This window comes from Lolium rigidum, chromosome 7, assembly GCF_022539505.1.
Source record: "Lolium rigidum isolate FL_2022 chromosome 7, APGP_CSIRO_Lrig_0.1, whole genome shotgun sequence".
Taxonomy (NCBI): Eukaryota; Viridiplantae; Streptophyta; class Magnoliopsida; order Poales; family Poaceae; genus Lolium; species Lolium rigidum.
In genome coordinates, this window is record NC_061514.1 from 101,655,926 (window position 1) to 101,675,910 (window position 19,985).

Consider the following 19,985-nt stretch of genomic DNA (forward strand, 5'->3'; position numbering starts at 1 on the left):
ACGGGCCAGCACATGCGGCGGCGGGCGTGCAAGTGACGGAGGGGCTGCTACCCGGCATGGACGGTGAATCCCTAGCACCAGCGACATTGCCGGCGGCCGGAGGAGTCTCCATTATAACATTGTCATTGCCGGCGGACGGCGGCACCATCGAGTTGCTGCCGTTGAAGCTAACCACTTGCATTTTCGGGGGGGGCCTTGTTTGCCACCCTCATACCACGCTTGTAGAGCGTTGAAATCTGCTTCGACTCCAGCGGCGACTTCAGCTTTGACTTCAGGTACGAGTGTACCTTTGAGTTGCGGTACCAGTTGCGGTACCAAACCAGCTTGGACTTGGGCTAGGATTGACTCCCTCATTTCCTCCGCCTCCCGCTGCTTCCTCTCATTACGCGCATTTTTATCGGCCGCAGACGACAAGCCATAGTGACCATGCTTGTAGCCTGTACCGGCGCCAGCCACACGGCCTCTATGCGGCCTTCTCGTCGGTGAATGCTCATTAACGATGTTTAGCGCCCGTACGAGAGGCTTGTCCCGAGCTACCCTGCCCGTCGACGCCTCGGGACGAGGAGCCTTCGTCACCTTGGGAGCCTTGAGAAAGTCTTTGTCTTTCTTCTTCCTCGCGGAAGAAACGCGAACCATTTAGAAATGTTGCTACTATTATATGAACGATACTTGATCTAATAAAACCGGTAAATTGCTTACCAGTTTTTTCTCCAACGCCAGACCTTCTCGGTCGTTCGTGAACCAAATTATGTCGGTTACGACCTTCGGGTCCGTGACAAGTTCCCCGGTTAGTTTCTTCTTATGGTACCGGGACCTGATGAATCTTCTTTCAAGCGGGTCCTTGTACTTGAGCCAGGGGTTCTCAATGCCGGCATTTACATACGCCTCGTCCTCCTTCGCCCAATAGGGCTCCTTTCCCTCGTACCCACGGCTCCAAAGGTTGTGGTTGCCAATGTTAAGCTCCCGCATTTCCTTCCCCCACAACTTGCGATTCTTGGTTGCTTGTAGCTCTTCATTGGCCACAAAAGCATCAAAGTCCGCCCGGGTGACATGCGGAAAGGCGGAGTGGACCTCTTCGAAACCTTTGCCCTCAGCAATCAGCTTCCGCACCATGTACTTATAGCTGCTGAGGTGTTTGGTGAACTTCAGGAGGGCTTGTGAGTTCACAATGTTGTTGGTTTGATGACCGGAGGCGTAGTCGCCTAGGAACTTGTATCGTGCGTGCAACCTCGCAATGAGCCGGGCTCGCAAAGGCGCTTTGCTCTCAGCTCGGAGGTCCGTCTCGTTGAGATTGACGACCTCTCGGAGGATACATGCCGGTTGGTTGCCGTACCCCTTGGCAACATCCTTAGGCTCCACCGGCAAACCACCGGCGGGGTCCACCTCTCGTGATCGTGTCTCTGCCGGTGCCGACCGTGTTTTGGTGCCTTGCCTTCCGCGGCCTCTTGGCTCCACTTGTCCCGGTGCCACTACTCCTAGCGGCGCCGCTAGGATCGTCGCCGGTTGCCTCATCGCCGCTAGGCTCGTAGGTACTACCCCCGGCGGCGGCGCTTGCCTCGTTGCCGCTCGGCTCGTCGGCACTACCCCCAGCGGCATCCTCCATCTCATGGTCCTCGTCGCCGCCAACACCAGCGGCCTCGGCATCCTCCTCCGTCCTAAAGAAGTGCCTATTGTAGTGCTCCTCTAACTCTTCTTGAGACGACATGGTGGCTTGCACTAATAGAAGATGAAAAAGAGTTAGAATTCACGGAAAAATTCGGCATGACCTTTGCTAAAAATTGGTCATGCCGAGTGCTAGAATTGCCGGAACGGAAATGAATCGACATTCCGGCACTCAATAGCAACTCAATCCCTGTAACAGAAATGCAATTCACATATATGATACATTTTTCATTTTCATTTCTTTTCCAACCAGCATCAGAGAGTGAACATAGCAACAACATGTGTCATTTCTCATTTGTGAACACTTGACAGCATCAGAGAGTGAACATAGCAACCAGAGACAACATTTCCATCTCAACCAGAAGCAAACCAGAAGCATTTAGTATAACAAATACAACCAGAGACAACATATCCATCTCAACATTTCCAACTACTGTCTTTTTCTTTATTTATTTCTGTAGTTGCTACTATCATACCAAACATCTAAATAATGCAGAGTTTAGAAAATTAAACATAATGAAAAACTAACATACTGCCTAGTGCCTAGTTCTGGATTCAAACCCTGGATTCAAACCAGAATTCAAACACTAAAATAAAAACCATAACCATTTTACATCAACACCATGCTACTCTCTGGCTACATAATTAAAACAGTGCCAAACAGAGCTTGTGGATTATCAGAAAGCTCCAATTATAAATCAACTAAATGAACCTAGCTAGCTACTGTCCATTTGCAACAGCACATCATATATTTGCAAAAACACAATTTTAAATGAACCAGAGAATGAACATAGCACTTGTTCTTCTTAAATTAAGTAAACCAGTAGCTAAACCAGTAGTAGCATTTGCTACTGCCAACTAGTGTTCATTTCATTTAAATGAACCATGTACTGCTAGCAAATTTTATTAACTAAACCTACTAAATTATTTTAACCGGAGAACCATCATATTATTATGAACATACCTAAGAAACATGAACCTAGCTAGCTACTTCATTTGCATTTCATCTAAACCAACTAAACCAACATATATAAAGTTCATTTTCAACTTGATTGCAGTAGCATAAGCATGAGCATTATATATATATATGGTAGTAGCATAAGCATTGCATCTTGCATTTCATTTTAAAATTGGTTTAGTTTCAAACCAGAGAGCTTAATTGTTACTTTAATTTATATGAATTGGCAGTAGCATAACCAAAAAACCCTACTGCTAGCATTCAAAATTTTATGTATAACTTATAATGAAAAATTGAAACCTACTGCTAGAATTTGAAACCAATTTTTAGCATTCAAAAATTCAAACCAGAGAACCAATTGGTTTAGGGTTGAACAAATTCAAACCAGAGAACCCTATTTCCAATTTGAACAAGGAAATTGCAATATGGTTCATTTAAAAATTACTACATTTTCATTTGCATTGAACCAATGAACACCGCAATGAACCATTTTCCTGGGCATTAGGCATTTGTAAGCAAATATATTTCTCTACTTTTGTATACCAACTGAGCATCAATTTCAAGCATCTGAGCATCAATTTCCTGGGCATTTTTAAACCAGAGAACTAACATTTAATCAAGAACTAACATTCTTCCACAGAAATAGCATTTTAGGATTTTTCAACTAACAAATTCAAACCAGAGAACACATTTTTAGCATTCTGTAACAATTTCCAACCAGAGAACAAATTTTATCAACTAAACCAACTAATACTAGCTATTTACATTTTTTCATTTAGTTATTTCTATATCACCAAAACAAGAGAACAATTTTTAGCATTTAACTAAATCAATTAAATGAAACCTACTGCTAGCATTCAAAATTTTATGTATAACTTATAATGAAAAATTGAAACCTACTGCTAGAATTTGAAACCAATTTTTAGCATTCAAAAATTCAAACCAGAGAACCAATTGGTTTAGGGTTGAACAAATTCAAACCAGAGAACCCTATTTCCAATTTGAACAAGGAAATTGCAATATGGTTCATTTAAAAATTACTACATTTTCATTTGCATTGAACCAATGAACACCGCAATGAACCCTAATAGCAGTTTTATCATTCATTTTAAACCAGAGAATTGCTAAAATTTGCATTTCTTGCATTTCTTGCAATGTTAACCAAAGGTAACCAAGCAGAAATCCAAGGGATCATATTGACTTGCACTAATTCAGCTTTAGGCTATCCAATCCCTCAATATACTAATGCAAGAATCAGAGGGAAGAACCCTAGCAACCTACGAGGAAGAACCCTAACAGAAGGAGAGAGGGAAGGGGGAGGGAAGGGGGAGGGAAGGGGAGAGGGAAGCTCACCGTGGCTGGCGACTTCTTCTCCAACGGTGGCGCCTCCTGCTCCTTGATGTGCGGCGGCCTCCCCCTCCTCGATGTGCGGCGGCGCCCTCCTGCTCCCCCGAGTGGCAGCGGTGAGTTGCTTCGGCTTTGGCGATGGGCACGGGTGCGGGAAGGTTGTGGGGATGGGCGGCGGCGGAGCGGTTAAGGCGAGGGGACGATGGAACGGTTAGGGTGGCGGCAGAGCTCCGGCCGGCGGTGCTCGATGTGCGCAGAGAGGGGGGATCGAGATGTGGCAGGGGAGAAGGAAAGGAAGAAAAACGGTTAAGTCCAGGTTATAGCTGTGCCAGGGTTATTGCCGGTGCACGAGGTCACACGTTCGCCGGGGACAAGTATACCCCCGGCGAAGCAAGGACGTGGTGCGCCGGCAATAACCCTGGCACAGCTAAACCTGGGACATGTTTAGCAGTATACATTTGCATTACAAAATCCTATACTATTTTTATTTATTTATTTCTTTTCTCTTTACTGTATACTGTTTTTTCTTAACTTTTCAAGATAATAACAAAGCAATATGCATGAGTTATGTAAAAAACATGAAGAGTGTTTCACAAAATATATGCATGCATAAAATATTGACCAACACAATATTAATTAGTCATACATAAAATATTGGCCATGACAATATGAGTAGTTATGAATTACACAAAATATGAGTTATACATTGCAAATAAAGTTTTACATCATCGATTGAGAAGAGTGTTTCGCTTTCTTCTTGCTTTTCTTGCTCGTCGTTGAATAATTTAGCCCCGTGTCGTGACTTCTTCTTTTGAAGGGTCGACCTGACCTCGGTAGCGTGGTCCTGCTTCTTCTTGTGGTGTATGTTGTGTCTTCGTCCTCGGATTCTTCCATCATTGGGTCTCCGACTTGTCCTTCGAAGTCTTCCTCGTTGGCGACTCCATCCATTCCGACGATGGTCCTCTTGCCTCCTCACGATAACACGGCTAGGCCTGGATGGGTCGGTTATGAAGAAGCATTGGTGCACGTGTTCTGCCAGTACCCATGGCTCATTCTGCGCGGTGGCGTTCGTGGACTTTGATTTGTTGGCTTCGGGTAGAAACATGGTGGTGAAATACCGGTCTTCTTTTCCGACGCTCTTAGCCCATCCGATACGGAACATCGGCACTTTCTCCCCAGCCGTAGCTAAGCTCCCAGATTTCCTCGATTCTTCCGTAGTATCTAGTCTTTACGTCACCCGTCCAGAATCCATCGTTACCCCCGAGTTCCGGTAAACACTGTTCTTGTCTTTTTCTTCCGTGTAGAATGTGTACCCGTTGATATCGTACGCTTGGTAAGTCATGATGTTGGGCGCGGGGCCATGTGACAAGGCCAATACTAGTTTATCCTTGTCGGAATCCATTGGTGGGGGATTAGCATCAATGTGGTCTTTGAACCAGCGCGCGAAAGAGGAGTTGTGCTCTCCGTATATTTCTGCTTCCGTCATCATCGGCTTGCCACTGTTCTCTATCATGGTTTTGTGCTCTTTCAACCAAGGATCGATCAAGTCAATGTGTTGTAGCGCTACTAAGTTGGCCCTGTCAAAGTCGGAACTCCGACCACACATGTGCACGTGCAGTTCCTTCCTTCCATTTTTGTGGCCTACTCCCTCGAACCTGCAGAGGTGCTTGTTTTGAGGCAAACCAACAGGGTCCTCGATGTCTAGATAATTCGTGCAGAAAGAGATGCACTCTTCGGTGAGCCAGCCCTGTACGATGCTTCCATCCGGATGTGACCTGTTACGAACGTATCCTTTAATGACCCCATTCATTCTTTCAAATGGCATCATGTTGTGTAAGAATGCCGGCCCTAGACTGACGATATCATCCATGATATGGACCAACAGATGGACTATCACATCAAAGAATGCAGGCGGGAAGTACATCTCCATCTCACATAGGATCACCACGATCTCTTCCTGGAGCCTTGCGAGTTTCTTCACGCTTATCGACTTCCGAGTTATGACGTCGAAGAAGTTACAGAGCCCAGTCAGCATTGCACGGACATGGTCATCCATTATACCTCGGATTGCAACCGGAAGAATCTGCGTCATCATCACGTGACAGTCATGAGACTTCATGCCGCTGAAGTTTCGTTTCTTGGGGTCCATGTATCTGCTTATTAGCCCGGAGTAACCGAAGGGCACTCGACTCCTACAAGGCAATTGAAAAATTGATCGACCTCGGCCGGACTAAAAGTGAAGCGAGGAGGGGGACAGTAATAGTCCGGCTGCTTAATCCTTTTGCGCTTCTGACCGCCGTCCGCCTCCTCCTCCGACTCGTCCCTCTTGGGCCGGCGGGATCTGAAGCTCTTCCCTGATGCCCAAAACTTTCAGGTCCTATCTTGCTTTCGGCCCATCTTTGGTCCGGTCCGGCATGTTGAGAAGAGTGCCAAGCAAGCTCTCGCACACGTTCTTTGTAATATGCATGACATCAAGGCAGTGAGGTGTATCGAGAATTTTCCAAGACGGCAAGTCCCAAAACACGGACCTCCTTTTCCATACACCAATGAGCGGCGTCGTTTCCTTTTTCTTCTTCTTCTCTCCAGGCTTTTGACGAATCTTTCCCGGCGCAGGGCACTCCTTCCAACCTTTCAGTAATGTATCGATCTCTTCGCCGCTCTTCTTACGTGGAGATCCTCGGGGTTCATTTGTACCATCGAACAGATCTCCACGCTTTCTCCACGGGTCAGTCTTCTCGTAGCCACCTTCGATGCCCCATGTAAACTGTTTTCGAAGAGCCGGGATCCTTACCAAGCTGCAAAAACATCGTCTCTTCCATGCACCCGACACATGCCTTGTGTCCATGGCACACTCGGCACGAAATGTAACCGTATCCGAGGTAGTCCCGCACCGTCATGATCAACGCGGCTCTCAAAGGGAAATATTCTTCCGCGACGGCGTCCCATGTATCTACCCCTTCCTCCGCCCACAACGTTTCAAGCTCCTCCTTTAATAGTTCGAGATACATGTTGATATCGTTTCCTGGCTGTGTCGGCCCTTGAATTAGCATACTCATCCGTATGTACTTCCTCTTCATGCACAGCCAGGGCGGGAGGTTGTAGATCCATACAAACACGGGCCATGTGCTATGTGTGCTGCTCGGTTTCCGAACGGATTGAATCCGTCCGTGCTCGCACCCAACCTGATGTTTCTGGGATCTGCCCCAAAACTTCCGAATTCATTGTCTAATGCTTTCCACTGGCTTGCATCCGAAGGGTGCGTCAGCACCGGGTGCTCAATCCGCTCTTTATCATTCAACACCGCCTCCTTTCTTTCTGCGTGCCAGGGCATGAGCTTTGCTTCCTTGCGGTCCGCGTAGAACCGTTGAAGCCGGGGGGCGAGCGGGAAGTACCACACAACTTTCCGAGGAGCTTTCTTCTTCCCTTTCTTGTACCGTTCAGCTTCACACACAGGACATTTGATCTTGTCCATGTGCTCCTTGCGATACATGATACAGTCGTTGATGCAGGCGTGATACTTTTCGTGGGGTAAGTCGAGAGGGCACGTGATTCTCTTGGCCTCGGCTAGACTACCATGACACGTGTTCCCGGCAGGAAGGAGATCTTTCACGTATTCCAGGATGTCGTCGACGCTTGTGTCCGTCCATCCGTGTTTCGCCTTCATCTGCAGCACATCGAGAGCTACTCTCAAGCGAGACTCCCCCAACCCGCGACCTGAGTCGTACAACGGAGTATTCGAGTCTATCTCGAGTTGCTCAAGCTTTGATTTCCGCTTGGCGCCTTTCGTCTTTTCGAGAAGCAGATCTTGAAGATGAGGGTCCCGCACGACTGAAGCTAGCGGCACCTCTTCGTCGTCGTCAAGGTTATTGTCGTCGTCGTCAAGGTTATTGTCGTCGTCAAGGTTATCGTCCTGTGCGACAAACTCTTCATCGTCATCAATATCATGATGCCCTCCTTCTTGCCGGCCATTTTTACCACCTGCCGCCGTCGCCCCATTGACCTCCGCGCCATCATCACTCATCCATTGAGTGTGTCCATGCATGAAACCATTAGTGAGCAGGTGCCCCTGCAATTTGCCTGAATACGGGTCAAACCATTTCCCTCGTTTGCATCTCCGGCACGGACACAATACCTCCGTGCGGTTATTTTCATACATGTCGATGATCGCGTGTTTCAGATATCTCATCACGATGCTTTCACTCATCTCGATAACCATTATCGCCTGCATGGTAAGATTACATAATTCATTAGAACCATGCATCCGTCGGTAGTTTTCACGGAAAATTTCGGCATGACCTTCCTACACGGTAGGACATAGGAGCGCCGTAAATGTGCCGAAACGGAAACTTGAAGAATCAACATTTCGGCGCAACGTTGGCAACTCATTTTCAACGCCAACACACACACAAGCACAAGCACAACATATATATATGCCACACACGAGAGCTTTTCTTCAAATGTCCAACATACATCGATTTCATTCCTTAATTTGTTCATTAATCACCTATTTGTTTGATATATTCGTCGATAAGATCGAGACGACGCGCCGCGACAATGGCGTATGGAAGCCGACTTTCTAGATCTAGATCTAGATTGAGCGGTCAATGCGGGATAGTAGATCTAGATCTACATAGGGGGATGTGGGAGATGCATGTAGGAAGGGAAGATTTGCTCAAAAAATATGATTTTGTTTGGTCAAATTGGTGAAATTGGGGATAGAAATGGGCAAAAATGAGCTGGGTTGGGAGAAGGCTCGGGTTTGTGTGGAGGAGTGGAGTGGTAGTAGTGGGGGGAGTGGTTGTTGAGCAGAAATAACTGCCCAGGTTACTGCCGGCGCACCCCTGGGCTAGTGCGCCGGCAGCACATACCCTTTCGGCTATATCACCCCCGGGCCAGGCCCAAGAATCATTGCCGGCGCACCGGCCCAGGGGTGCGCCGGCAATAGCAAATTTTCCACCGGCGCACCACTGGGCCGGTGCGCCGGCAATGATTCTTGGGCCTGGCCCGAATCGGCCGGGGCCATGCCAGGAAATAGCGCCGGCGAGTCTTTCCCCGAGGTGCGCCGGCAGTAGTCCTTCATCGCCGGCGCGGCTGAAAAGTGGTGCGCCGGCAATCCTTTCCACCGGCGCATGACCAAGGTGGTGCGCCGGCACCACTTGCCTCCACCTATAGGCTTTTCCCTAGTAGTGGCCGCAATCGTCCGCCAAGACTGGGAGCGAAGCGCGGTTTTCACCGGCTGCCCAGTCACCCTAAGCTCGTCGTTGAATGGATCTTCACCGCCGGAGATCTGTGTGGGATCCCAAGATCCCCCACCCCAGATCCCAACGAGGCCATCCACCTCCGGATAGGAGGTCGCCGCCGCCATGCCCGGGGCCACCGCCCCGGCTCCCATGTGATGCGGGCGGAGCAGCCCGTCGCGTGGAGGAGAAGGCGCAGCAGACACGGCCGCCTCCAGGCCCCAAGGGCCAAGATCCGGCCACGCCACCGCCGCCGCCGCCTCGCCTTCCGGCCATCGACGCCGCGCACCACCACCACAAAAGAGATCAAGAGCGCCTCCCCCACCCCTAGGGTCGCAACCAGGTGAAACCCCTGCCGCCGCCATGCCGCGCGGGCTTTGCCCGGTGACACCTCCAGCGACGGCGAGGGGAGGAAGGCGCTAGAGAGGGCCGGAGAGCCGGTGAGGAGGGGCTCCCCAGAGTGGCGCGGCACCGCCACGTGGGGGAGGGTTAGGTCGGGGGACAAGGTTTAATCGAGATCAACGCGAAAATCTGTTTGGGTCATATTGGTTTGTATCGGAGCTGCCAGCTCCTGCCGATGTACTGGCAATGCCACGATAAGTTTGATCTCCACCATGGCGACATGATGGAGACGCCGAGCTCCTCGGGGGCATGGAATTGGAAGGACACCGTCAATCGCTCGAGCGCTTAGGCCGCGATGCTGATGCCGTGTATCCAGGCTCTATTAATAACGCCCTGCAGGACGAGCTCCTGCAGCGAAGCCGAAGAGAACTCAATGTCTTCACCCTTCCCATAGTCAGATTGGGTTAGCCTGAGCACGCCAAGGCACGGGCAGCGGCGGAGCAGCCTCTGGAGGTCGACAGTGCAGCCGGACTGGGATAGCATCGTAAGTGCGGCGAAGTCATGGCGCGTCGTCGTGCAGAGGAAGATCAAGACCACGTTCAGCTCGATAACTACATCAGGTGCTAGAATTGCAGGCACTTTCTTACCGGCACTTTTGAAATGTGCCTCCATTTATACTCTTTTCTGGCACTTTCTTGACCGGTGCCACTAATATCCATATCTTTCTTGGCACTTTACAAAAAGTGCTGGTAATGCCTAGTATTACAGGCATTTTATCGATATGCCGCCAGTATTTTTCGTGGCATTTCTTCAAAAGTGCCGGCAATGCCTAGTATTACCGACATTTTATCGAAATGCCTCCAGTTTTTTGTGGCATTTCTCCAAAAGTGCCGGCAATGCATAGTATTAACGACGTTTTTTCCAATTGCCTTTAAAATATGATCACTACAGGCATATAGTTAAGTGCCGGTAATTCCTTTTGCTGGCATTTACCTGAAAGTGTACAATTGTTTCCAGGCATTTTGCTGAACACTTCAATTGTACAATTGCTAGCATATTTCAGAAAGACCACATATTACTTACCATATAAAAGGTCCACAGATTACTACTTAGCTACATATTACAGTCCATGTAGAATGCCCACTGGTAGACCTCAAAATCAGTTGTAGTACAGATACTTCACTACTTACTAACTATTACAGTCTACATAGTTCAGCAATTACTAGTTCAGGATAACTGTTTAGATATAACTAACAGTCCATAGATAACTAACAGTCCATAGATAACTAACATTCCACAGATAACATGAAATTATACTACTCCAGGAAAGTTCAGCACTTACTCTGATGGCTCAAAGGAGACATGTCAGATTCAGATGAATCAAAGTGCTCAGGCATGTTGTGAATCATCAGACCAAGCTTAGCCTTCCTGGTAATGTAGAACTCACACTGGTGGAAAAAAGGGCTTTGGTCGCGGTTGGCAACTGCCATTAGTCGCGGTGGCCCAACCGCGACCAAAGCAGCGCGACTAAAGGCCCCCCCTTTAGTCGCGGTTCCTTACGAACCGCGACTAAAGGCCCGTCCACGTGGGCCGCAGGCGAGCGCCAGGCGGAGGACCTTTAGTCGCGGTTCTTCCGGCCAACCGCGACTAAAGGCCTCCGCAGGGTTTAGGGTTTTAGCCCCCTCCCCCTAAATCTGGTTTCTTTTTAATTTGTATTGTTTTATTTCTTTTGGGTTTTAATTTTGAAGGAGTTTCACATATTCTACGGTACTGTATACATACATGCATATGAATGTACAATTTCAAACAAATTTGAAATTAGAACCAAAAAGAATTCAAGAGGAATATACAATATATATTCAATATCGGATCACCATATACAATATATATTCAATATCGGATGACCATATACAATTTTGAACAAGTTAGTTACAAATTCTGGTGCATATAAAGTTCTACGTCATCGTAATAGTGTTCTCCTCTAGGATCGATGACTTCCCTCGCCAACCATCCAGCTAGTTCCTCTTGAAGTGGTCGGAAGCGAGCTTCTGGACTAAGCGTCTTCCGGAGGTTATTCCTCAGGATGTTGTTCTCACACGTCTGGTCCCGCTCATTGCAGTATCTCCGGATCCTCTCACAAACATAGTATCCACATAGATTGGTCCCCGGTGGCTGAGTATCCCCAGTCGTCCGCACCGCCATTTTAAAAGATAGCTCTTTTTTGAATTCACCGACCTTGGTATCTACGAACCGTCTCCAAACCCTACGAGGCAAAGAAAATTAAATAAGCAAGAGAGTTATTAATTAGTTACTTGATATTAGGAAATGATGAACGAAATAGGCCGATCGATATAGAGCGCAAATGAATGAAAATAATTACTTTTGCAACATTTTTCTCATGTCGCCCCAAAGCGCCGGATCCATATTCGAGAGTCGTGGACGAGAACTGAGGAGGTCTGAACTTTAATTACCATAAGAATCCAGTGGAACCTGCGGACACGATACATGCACGATCATGCATAACTCATCGATTAGCCACATACCATGCATGGAGTAAACAAAAGAGAATGTGCTCAAGACAGAAACACTCACCCAAAATGGTAAGGAAATAGAATATCACTTTTCTGTTGCTGTTTTCTAATAAACCGCCACAGGTCATCCTCCACGTCGGCGGGGTGGTGTTCTAACACATGTGAATTAACGATGTGTGGGTCAATGAACCCAACATCATGGATGTTCCTTATTCGCATTTCCCGCTTCTTCATTCTGCATAATAGCGTACACAACAAGATAGTTAGGACAGTGCAGGCAATGAACGAGATGGGGTAGAAATTAATAAATCACTTACAGAACGTAGCAACTGATGATAGATTTGTCGAGGTCGCGCAGATTGAACAGCTGGAACAATTCACTCAGAGGAATTTGTACCCAGTAATGTTTGAAGTGATGCTCATATCTAACTTCCGCATAGATATAGTCTTTGGCGTTTTTATGTTTTATGTAACCCTTGTACCAATTTAGCGAGACCTAGCATTTGTCGAGGTAGATCCCCTTCCTGCGCAGGCTCGACGAGAGGGCCATTCTTCACATATGTAAATACTACGTCCTTCATTGGCGCCTCATCAAGGCCTAGCAGTGCACGAAGAGTGATACCTAACTCGGCCGCTTGTTCTCTGGCACTCGTTACGGTCAATCCATGTGCTGCCGCAGCTGCTATGATATCGGGGGCATCCGGATCGGCGGCTTGCACTATGAGCGGGGCGATCGATTGTTTACTTTGTTCCCCGAGCTGGGCAACTTCTTTCCCCTTTCTAATTTTGACTCGGCCTCGTCCTTCACGGCTTTCTTCTCCGCCAACTCTTTCCTGTTCTTGAACGCGAGTGCTTGCCTACGAAGTTCACGTAAATAGTCGTCGAGCAGATTCTTCGCGGCTTGGGACGGTGTGTTCAAAAATGACTTAGCCCATTGCTTTTCCTTGTCGAATATACTGGCTTGGGCTCGCCCTCTATTTTCCTCTTGACGCTCGCCTTCCATTTCTCTAAATCAGCAGCCGCGCCCGCCTCGACTTCCTCGGCACTACTTTCCCAAGGCCTCGTGGGGAGAGGCTTCGATGATACCTCCGGTACCTTTGTTTTCTTAGGTACGTAAGGGTCCGGGTTAATAACCCGGGACCGCTTCCGCTTCTTCGCCGGAGGTGGATTGGGGGCGGTACCGGTGTCCGATCACCCGCCGGACGAGGACCGGGGGCGGCGGCGTGGGCTGACGTGAATGAGGTGTATTAGGTGAAGCACCACCGCCACCGTCACCGCCACCGCCACCGTCACCGCCACCGCCACCGCCACCGTCACCGCCACCGCCACCACCACCACCGTACGGGGGTGGACTTGTTGGCGCCTCGCCTGGAAACTTGATAAATTTCTTCCGCCATAGAATGAACTGGCGCTTGACATCTCCAAGTCTTTTCACCCCTTCGGGTGTAGCAATGTCAATGTCCGGGTTCTCAAACCCTTGGACTATCTCCTCCACCGTCACACGAGCATAGCCATCTTGAATGGGGTTGTTGTGGTGGAGTGCTCCAGGTGGTAAAGCACTGCCGATGGCTACCTTCATGGACATGTTCCCGATAGGATAATACCGATGACATGCTTTCATCTCCTTTATATCGTCCACGGGGTAGCGAGGAGGCTCCGGTGCAGTAATTTCGACCACCGGAGGCTCCGGTGCGGTAATTTCTATCGTCGGTGCACCGGCCCGGTGAGGCCTCCGTGGAAGCCACGCTGCTTCTTCTCTCGCTGGCTTCCGAGATCCATTGGATGATCTTCAGCATGCTGCGCCCGAGCTGCATCTCTTTCGGCGACTAGTACACTCACGGTTTTCTTCATCACATCCATTTCCGTTACCAACTTCGCCACAACATCTGCATCCCGATCCATCTTTCTCTTACGGCTTCTGTAACCGTACGGGTCATCGTTCCGGGGGAACCCTATTTTCCACGGAATGGGCCCCATGCCTCGTATACGTCCTCCGTGTTCAGGATTCCCGAGGGCTTTTGTCAGGGCGTCGTTCTCTCTGTTGAACCTGATCCTCCCCTCTTGAGCCTCCCTCATTGCCTCAATAAGCTTTTGGGTGGGTGTAATTATTTTGCCCCGATAAACACACTCCCCTCGTCTCCGGGTTCAGCGATCCCCCATGCCCGTACCACCAGCTTTTGGCCCTTGGGTCCCATCCCTCCGTACCTCGGACGGATTCCTCGCGCCCTCAGCTCGTTCTCCATCTTCTCCCACTTAGGCTGCCAAAAGCGATACCCTCCTGGCCCCATTTTATGATTGTACTCCTTCTTGGCCGCATTTTCCTTATTTTTTTTCGATAGTTCAAGGAACTGCTCCGATTTCTTTTGCTTCACAAATTCTGGCCAATCATGTTGCGGTTTCTCATATTGTCCTTTGAAATCCGGAGTCTTGCCCTGGTTGACAAAGTCATGGGCTAGATTTTGCTTGTATTTCCGGAATGCGTTGGCCATCCTAGAAAGAGCGAATCTGTTTGACTAGCTTGCGCCTCTTCTTGTTTTCCGCAATCTTGTTACCCTCCTCATCGTATTTGCGGTATTCCGGAGGTAGAACGAAATGTTCCATAAGCTTGTTGAAGCAATCTTTTTTTCTCTCTTATCGACAAAAGTGAAACCAACACGTGCCTTCTTTGGCTCATTCCACTCCTGGCGGGTGATCGAGACGTTGTCTCTAACAACGGCTCCGCATTGGCTGACAAACTTGGTGGCGTTCTTGCTGGGCTCCAGCGGCCTGCCGGTTTCTTCGTCGACAACATCGATGGTGCATGTTTCTCCTGCTTTCATCGTCTTGGTTGCGCCACGCTTTGACGACGTACTCGATTTTTTCGACGATCCGGCCGAGGGCTAAAATAAGAAAGAGAGTCGCGCGCGTTAGTACACACACATTTATTCAAATCGGTTAGTTGTATCACCAGACGCTCAATATGTATATATATATACCTCGGCGCCGGAGGTGGTTGCTACTTCCAATTGAAGATCGTCGTTTATCGACGTTCCTTCGGCACCATCTTGCTGACCATGCCCTTCATCTTCACCCTCAAGGTTCAGATAAGAAGAGATATCATCTTCTTCTTCTCCGGTCGGCACAAATGGAATATCGCCTTTTATGATGCCGAACATATGGTCTTCAGCGTCCGGATCATAGTTGTCCAGAATCGGGTCAGCTCTATCGTCCGCCATATGTCAGTCCTGAAAACATGTAGTCAAAACAAATTAATTAAGTGAAGAAGGGGGGCGGTGGCGGTGGCGAAAGGGGGGCGGTGGAGAAAGGGTGGCGGTGGCGAAAGGGGTGCGCGGTGAGAGAGAGAGGGCCGGCCGGCGGCGCGCGGGAAGGGGAGAGGAGGAGGGCGGCGAGGAGCACGAACGGTGAGAGAGAGACCGGCACGGTGGCGGTGGCGAAAGGGGGGCGGCGGTGGCGGTGGCGCCGCCCCCTCGCTGCGAACAAAAAAAAACCCCGCACATATACGGAGGGGGCGGCGAGGGGCGGCGATGCGCCGCCCCCCGCCGCCCCTCCGTATACACGCGGGTCGGTGCCCTAGCTATATATTATAGAACTATTTTAAATTAAAGTTACTTAATTAGCACTATTTTAAGTTTTCGAAATTTTACATTTTTCAAAAATTTAAGTTTTCAAATTTTTAAGTTTACAAAATTTTAAGTCAATTTTGATTAACAAATTGTGAGTTCATATGAAAAAAACAAAACAAAAACAAAAAAAAGGGCCGGCCGGCCTTCTCTCCCTCACGCGCGCTCTCCCTCTCGATCTCCTCTCTCTGTAACGGCGCGCGGCGCGGGCTAGGCGGCGCGCGGAGGTGCGGGCGGCGGGCGAGGGCCGGCAGCGCGGGCGGCGGGCGAGGGCGGCGCGGCCGCAACGCGACGACGTACACGGGCGGCGGCGCGACGGATGCGACGACGCGCGCGCGGGCCGGAGGCGACTACGGCGACGGCGCGACGGATGCGCGCGCGGACGGCAGAGAGCACGTACGGGGCGGCGGCGGATGTGTTCGGCGGCGGCAGCCTGTCGGCAGCGGAGGAGACGAGGGGAGGAGATGCGGCGACGATCGGCGCGGCGGCAGGCCTTCGGCGTCTTCGAGAGAAATGGCGAAGAAGATGAAGTGAAGGCGGCGAGGGTGATATTTATACTCACAGGGCTTTAGTCGCGGTTGGGGACACCAACCGCGACTAAAGGTCACCCTTTAGTCGCGGTTGGTGTCCCCAACCGCGACTAAAGCCCAATTTTCGCCCCATTTTGCGGTTCCCGCTGGAAATGAGCTTTAGTCGCGGTTGGCCAGGCCAACCGCGACTAAAGGCCTTTTTTCGAAATTATTTCCATTTGTAAAATACTAAAGTAAAACTAATTCATTTCTTAATGTGAAAAATACAAAATAATATATCAACAAATTCAGAAAAATAAAACGAATTCATTTCTAAATGTGAAAAATACAAATAATATATCAAAAAAATCAGAAAAATAAAACTAATTCAATTCAAAATTTTAAAAATACAAATTATATATCAAAAAAATCAGAAAAATAAAACTAATTCATTTCAATATGTTAAAAATACAAATAATATATCAAAAAATTAAGAAAAATAAAACTAATTCAATTCAATATGTTAAAAATACATATAATATATCAAAAAATTCATAAAAATAAAACTAATTCAATTCAAAATGTTTAAAATACATATAATATATCAAAAAATTCATAAAAATAAAACTAATTCAATTCAAAATCTTAAAAATACAAATAATATATCAAAAAATTCAGAAAAATAAAACTAATTCAATTCAAAAATTTAAAAATACAAATTATCAAAAATTCATAAAAATAAAACTAATTCAATTCAAAAGTTCGTTGGCCCCCTCTTCCCGCCTCTTTCCGCCGACCCCCTCTTCCCTCCTCGTCTTCCCGCCATTTCTTCCCTGTCTTCCCGCCTCTTTCTTCCCGCCAATTGTTTCCCGCCACTTTCTCCCCGCCTCTTTCTTCCCGCCTCCTGTCTTCCCGCTCCCATTTTTCCCGCCATTTGTCACTACATATAGGTAGCCCGGCTTGGCCAGCATCACATCTCTACAATCTCTCATCACTCTCTCATGGCTTCCACCGCACCCACTCTAACCTACCGGCAGGTGGAGGAGCTTTGCGCCTCGAACTACCCTTGCCCACCGGGCTACCGCGTCCCGCCGGGCTGGAGCCTAGCGCCGGCGGCGTGCCGGTCCCTCCCATCCCTCGAGTGCTGCGCGCCGGGCGGCCATCACGAACCACTACTACCTCGACCTCACGCCGGAGCAGCGGATGAATCCCCGCCGGCATCCCGATAACCGAGCATACTTGGGACGCCTTCTTCATCAATCGGCGTGAGAGGGCGCTCGCCGGGTATGAGGAGGACGGTCCGCCTCCCGGAAACTTCCACGAGGCCGGCCGTCGGCTATGGTGGTACGGCCGGACTCGCGCAGAGCGTCATGGACTACATCACGGCCGGCGATATCCCCCGCCTGCGCTACCCTCGGTTCGAGCCACGAGCGCCGCCCGACGACGGCGACGACAGGCGGCGACGACGACGCCGGCAACTTAGAAGGCGACGACTACCAGTACAACGGCGGCGGCTATGAAGACTACGAGTATGCATATTATACGCCTAGGCAGGAGTATGACTAAATCACTCCAAATTTCATGTATGCAGGAGTATGACTTAGTCACTCCAAATTTCCTGTATGAAGGAGTATGACTTAGTCACTCCAAATTTCATGTATCATCAGTGCTATCTCGAGTCAATTGAATCATTCGAAAATGGACACCAAACACATCACGGGTAATATAATTCACATGATTCATTCAACAAAGTTTGGTACAATAAATTATTACACATCATTTCTTCCCTTGTGTCCCCGCTTGCTTACGATTGTGCCGTATCCATGGAGCATCCTCATCATTTAACTTAATGCTTGGGTCGGTGTTCACTTTGAAGGGCGGAATTTCAGCAAACATATTATAATCTTCCGACATGTCCGTCTTGTCCTCCACTCCCACGATGTTTCTTTTCCCTGAAAGAACAATGTGGCGCTTTGGATCATCGCATGATGTACTGATCGTTTTCTTATCTTTCCGTTTCCTCGATTTGCTACTCATGTCCTTCACATAGAAAACCTGAGCGACATCTTTCGCTAGGACGAATGGTTCGTCAAGATAACCAAGATTGTTGAAATCCACCATTGTCATTCCGTATTGCTGGTCCACCTTTACCCCACCTCCTGTTAGCTTGAACCATTTGCACCGGAACAAAGGGACCCTAAAGGAGGGTCCATAGTCAAGTTCCCATATCTCCTCTATGTAACCATAATATGTGACCTTTTGCCCATTCTCGGTTGCTGCATCAAAGCGGACACCACTGTTTTGGTTGGTGCTCTTTTTATCTTGGGCGATCGTGTAAAATGTATTCCCATTTATCTCGTACCCTTGGAAAGTCGTTATAGTCGAAGATGGTGTCTTGGCCAACATGTACAGCTGATCTACAACCTTATTGTCACTCATTAAATGTTTTCTCAACCAACTGCCGAAAGTCTCCATGTGGGCCTTCCTAATCCAGGATTCCGGCTTCCCAGGGTTGTCCGAGCGTAAAATATTCTTGTGTTTCTCAAAGTACGGAGCCACCAAGCTGGAATTGGTCAGAACTGTGTGGTGTGCTTCGGTCGAGAGAATGGCCGTCCATACATATCATTGATTTCCTTCCGATCGTGCCTTTTCCACTTAGTCTCCCCTCGTGCCGCGATTGAGGAAGACCAATCGGCTTAAGGTCGGGAACAAAGTCAACACAAAACTCAATTACCTCCTCATTTCCATAGCCCTTGGCGATGCTTCCTTACGGCCTAGCACGGTTACGAACATATTTCTTTAATACTCCCATGAACCTCTCGAAGGGGAACATATTGTGTAGAAATACGGGACCGAGAATGGAAATCTCATCGACTAGGTGAACCAGGAGGTGCGTCATAATATTGAAGAAGGATGGCGGGAACACCAACTCGAAACCGACAAGACATTGGATCACATCGTTCCGTAACCGTGGTAGAACTTCTGGATTGATTACCTTCGAGAGATTGCATTGAGGAATGCACATAGCTTCACAATGGGCGGTCGAACATTTTCCGGCGAGGAGCCCCTCAAAGCAATCGGAAGCAATTGCGTCATAATCACGTGGCGGTCGTGAGACTTCAGGTTTTGGAACTTTTTCTCCGCCATGTTTATTATTCCCTTTATATTGGACGAGAATCCTGACGGGACCTTCATACTGCTCGGGCATTCAAAAAAGATGACCTTCTCTTCTTTGGTCGGAGCGTAGGCGGCACGACCTTGAAACCGTTCCGGATGCCGGTCATCGGGGTCTTTCAAACTTTGCTTGGTCCTGCCGTGCTTCCTTTGTATCATTTGACTTCCCATACACGCCCAAGAAGCTTAGGATGTTCACGCAAATATTCTTCGTAACGTGCATCACGTCGATTGCGGAGCGGACTTCTAGGACTTTCCAATATTCTAGCTCCCAGAATATAGATTTCTTCTTCCACATGGCTACGTGCCCGTCGGCTCCCTTCGGAACCGATTGTCCGCCAGGACCCTTTCCAAAGATGACTTTCAAACCCTTGACCATATCAAATACCTCAGCACCAGTGTGTTCCGCAGGCTTCGGCCGGTGATCTGCCTTGCCGTTGTAATGCTTGCCTTTCTTTCTTACTCGGATGACCTTTCGGAAGAAATCGACGATGCCCAAGGTACACGTTCTTCTTACAATTTGGCAAATGTACACTTTCGGTCTCATGTAAGCGGTGCGTGCATGCATTGTATCCCTTATTTGACAGTCCCGAAAGGTTACTAAG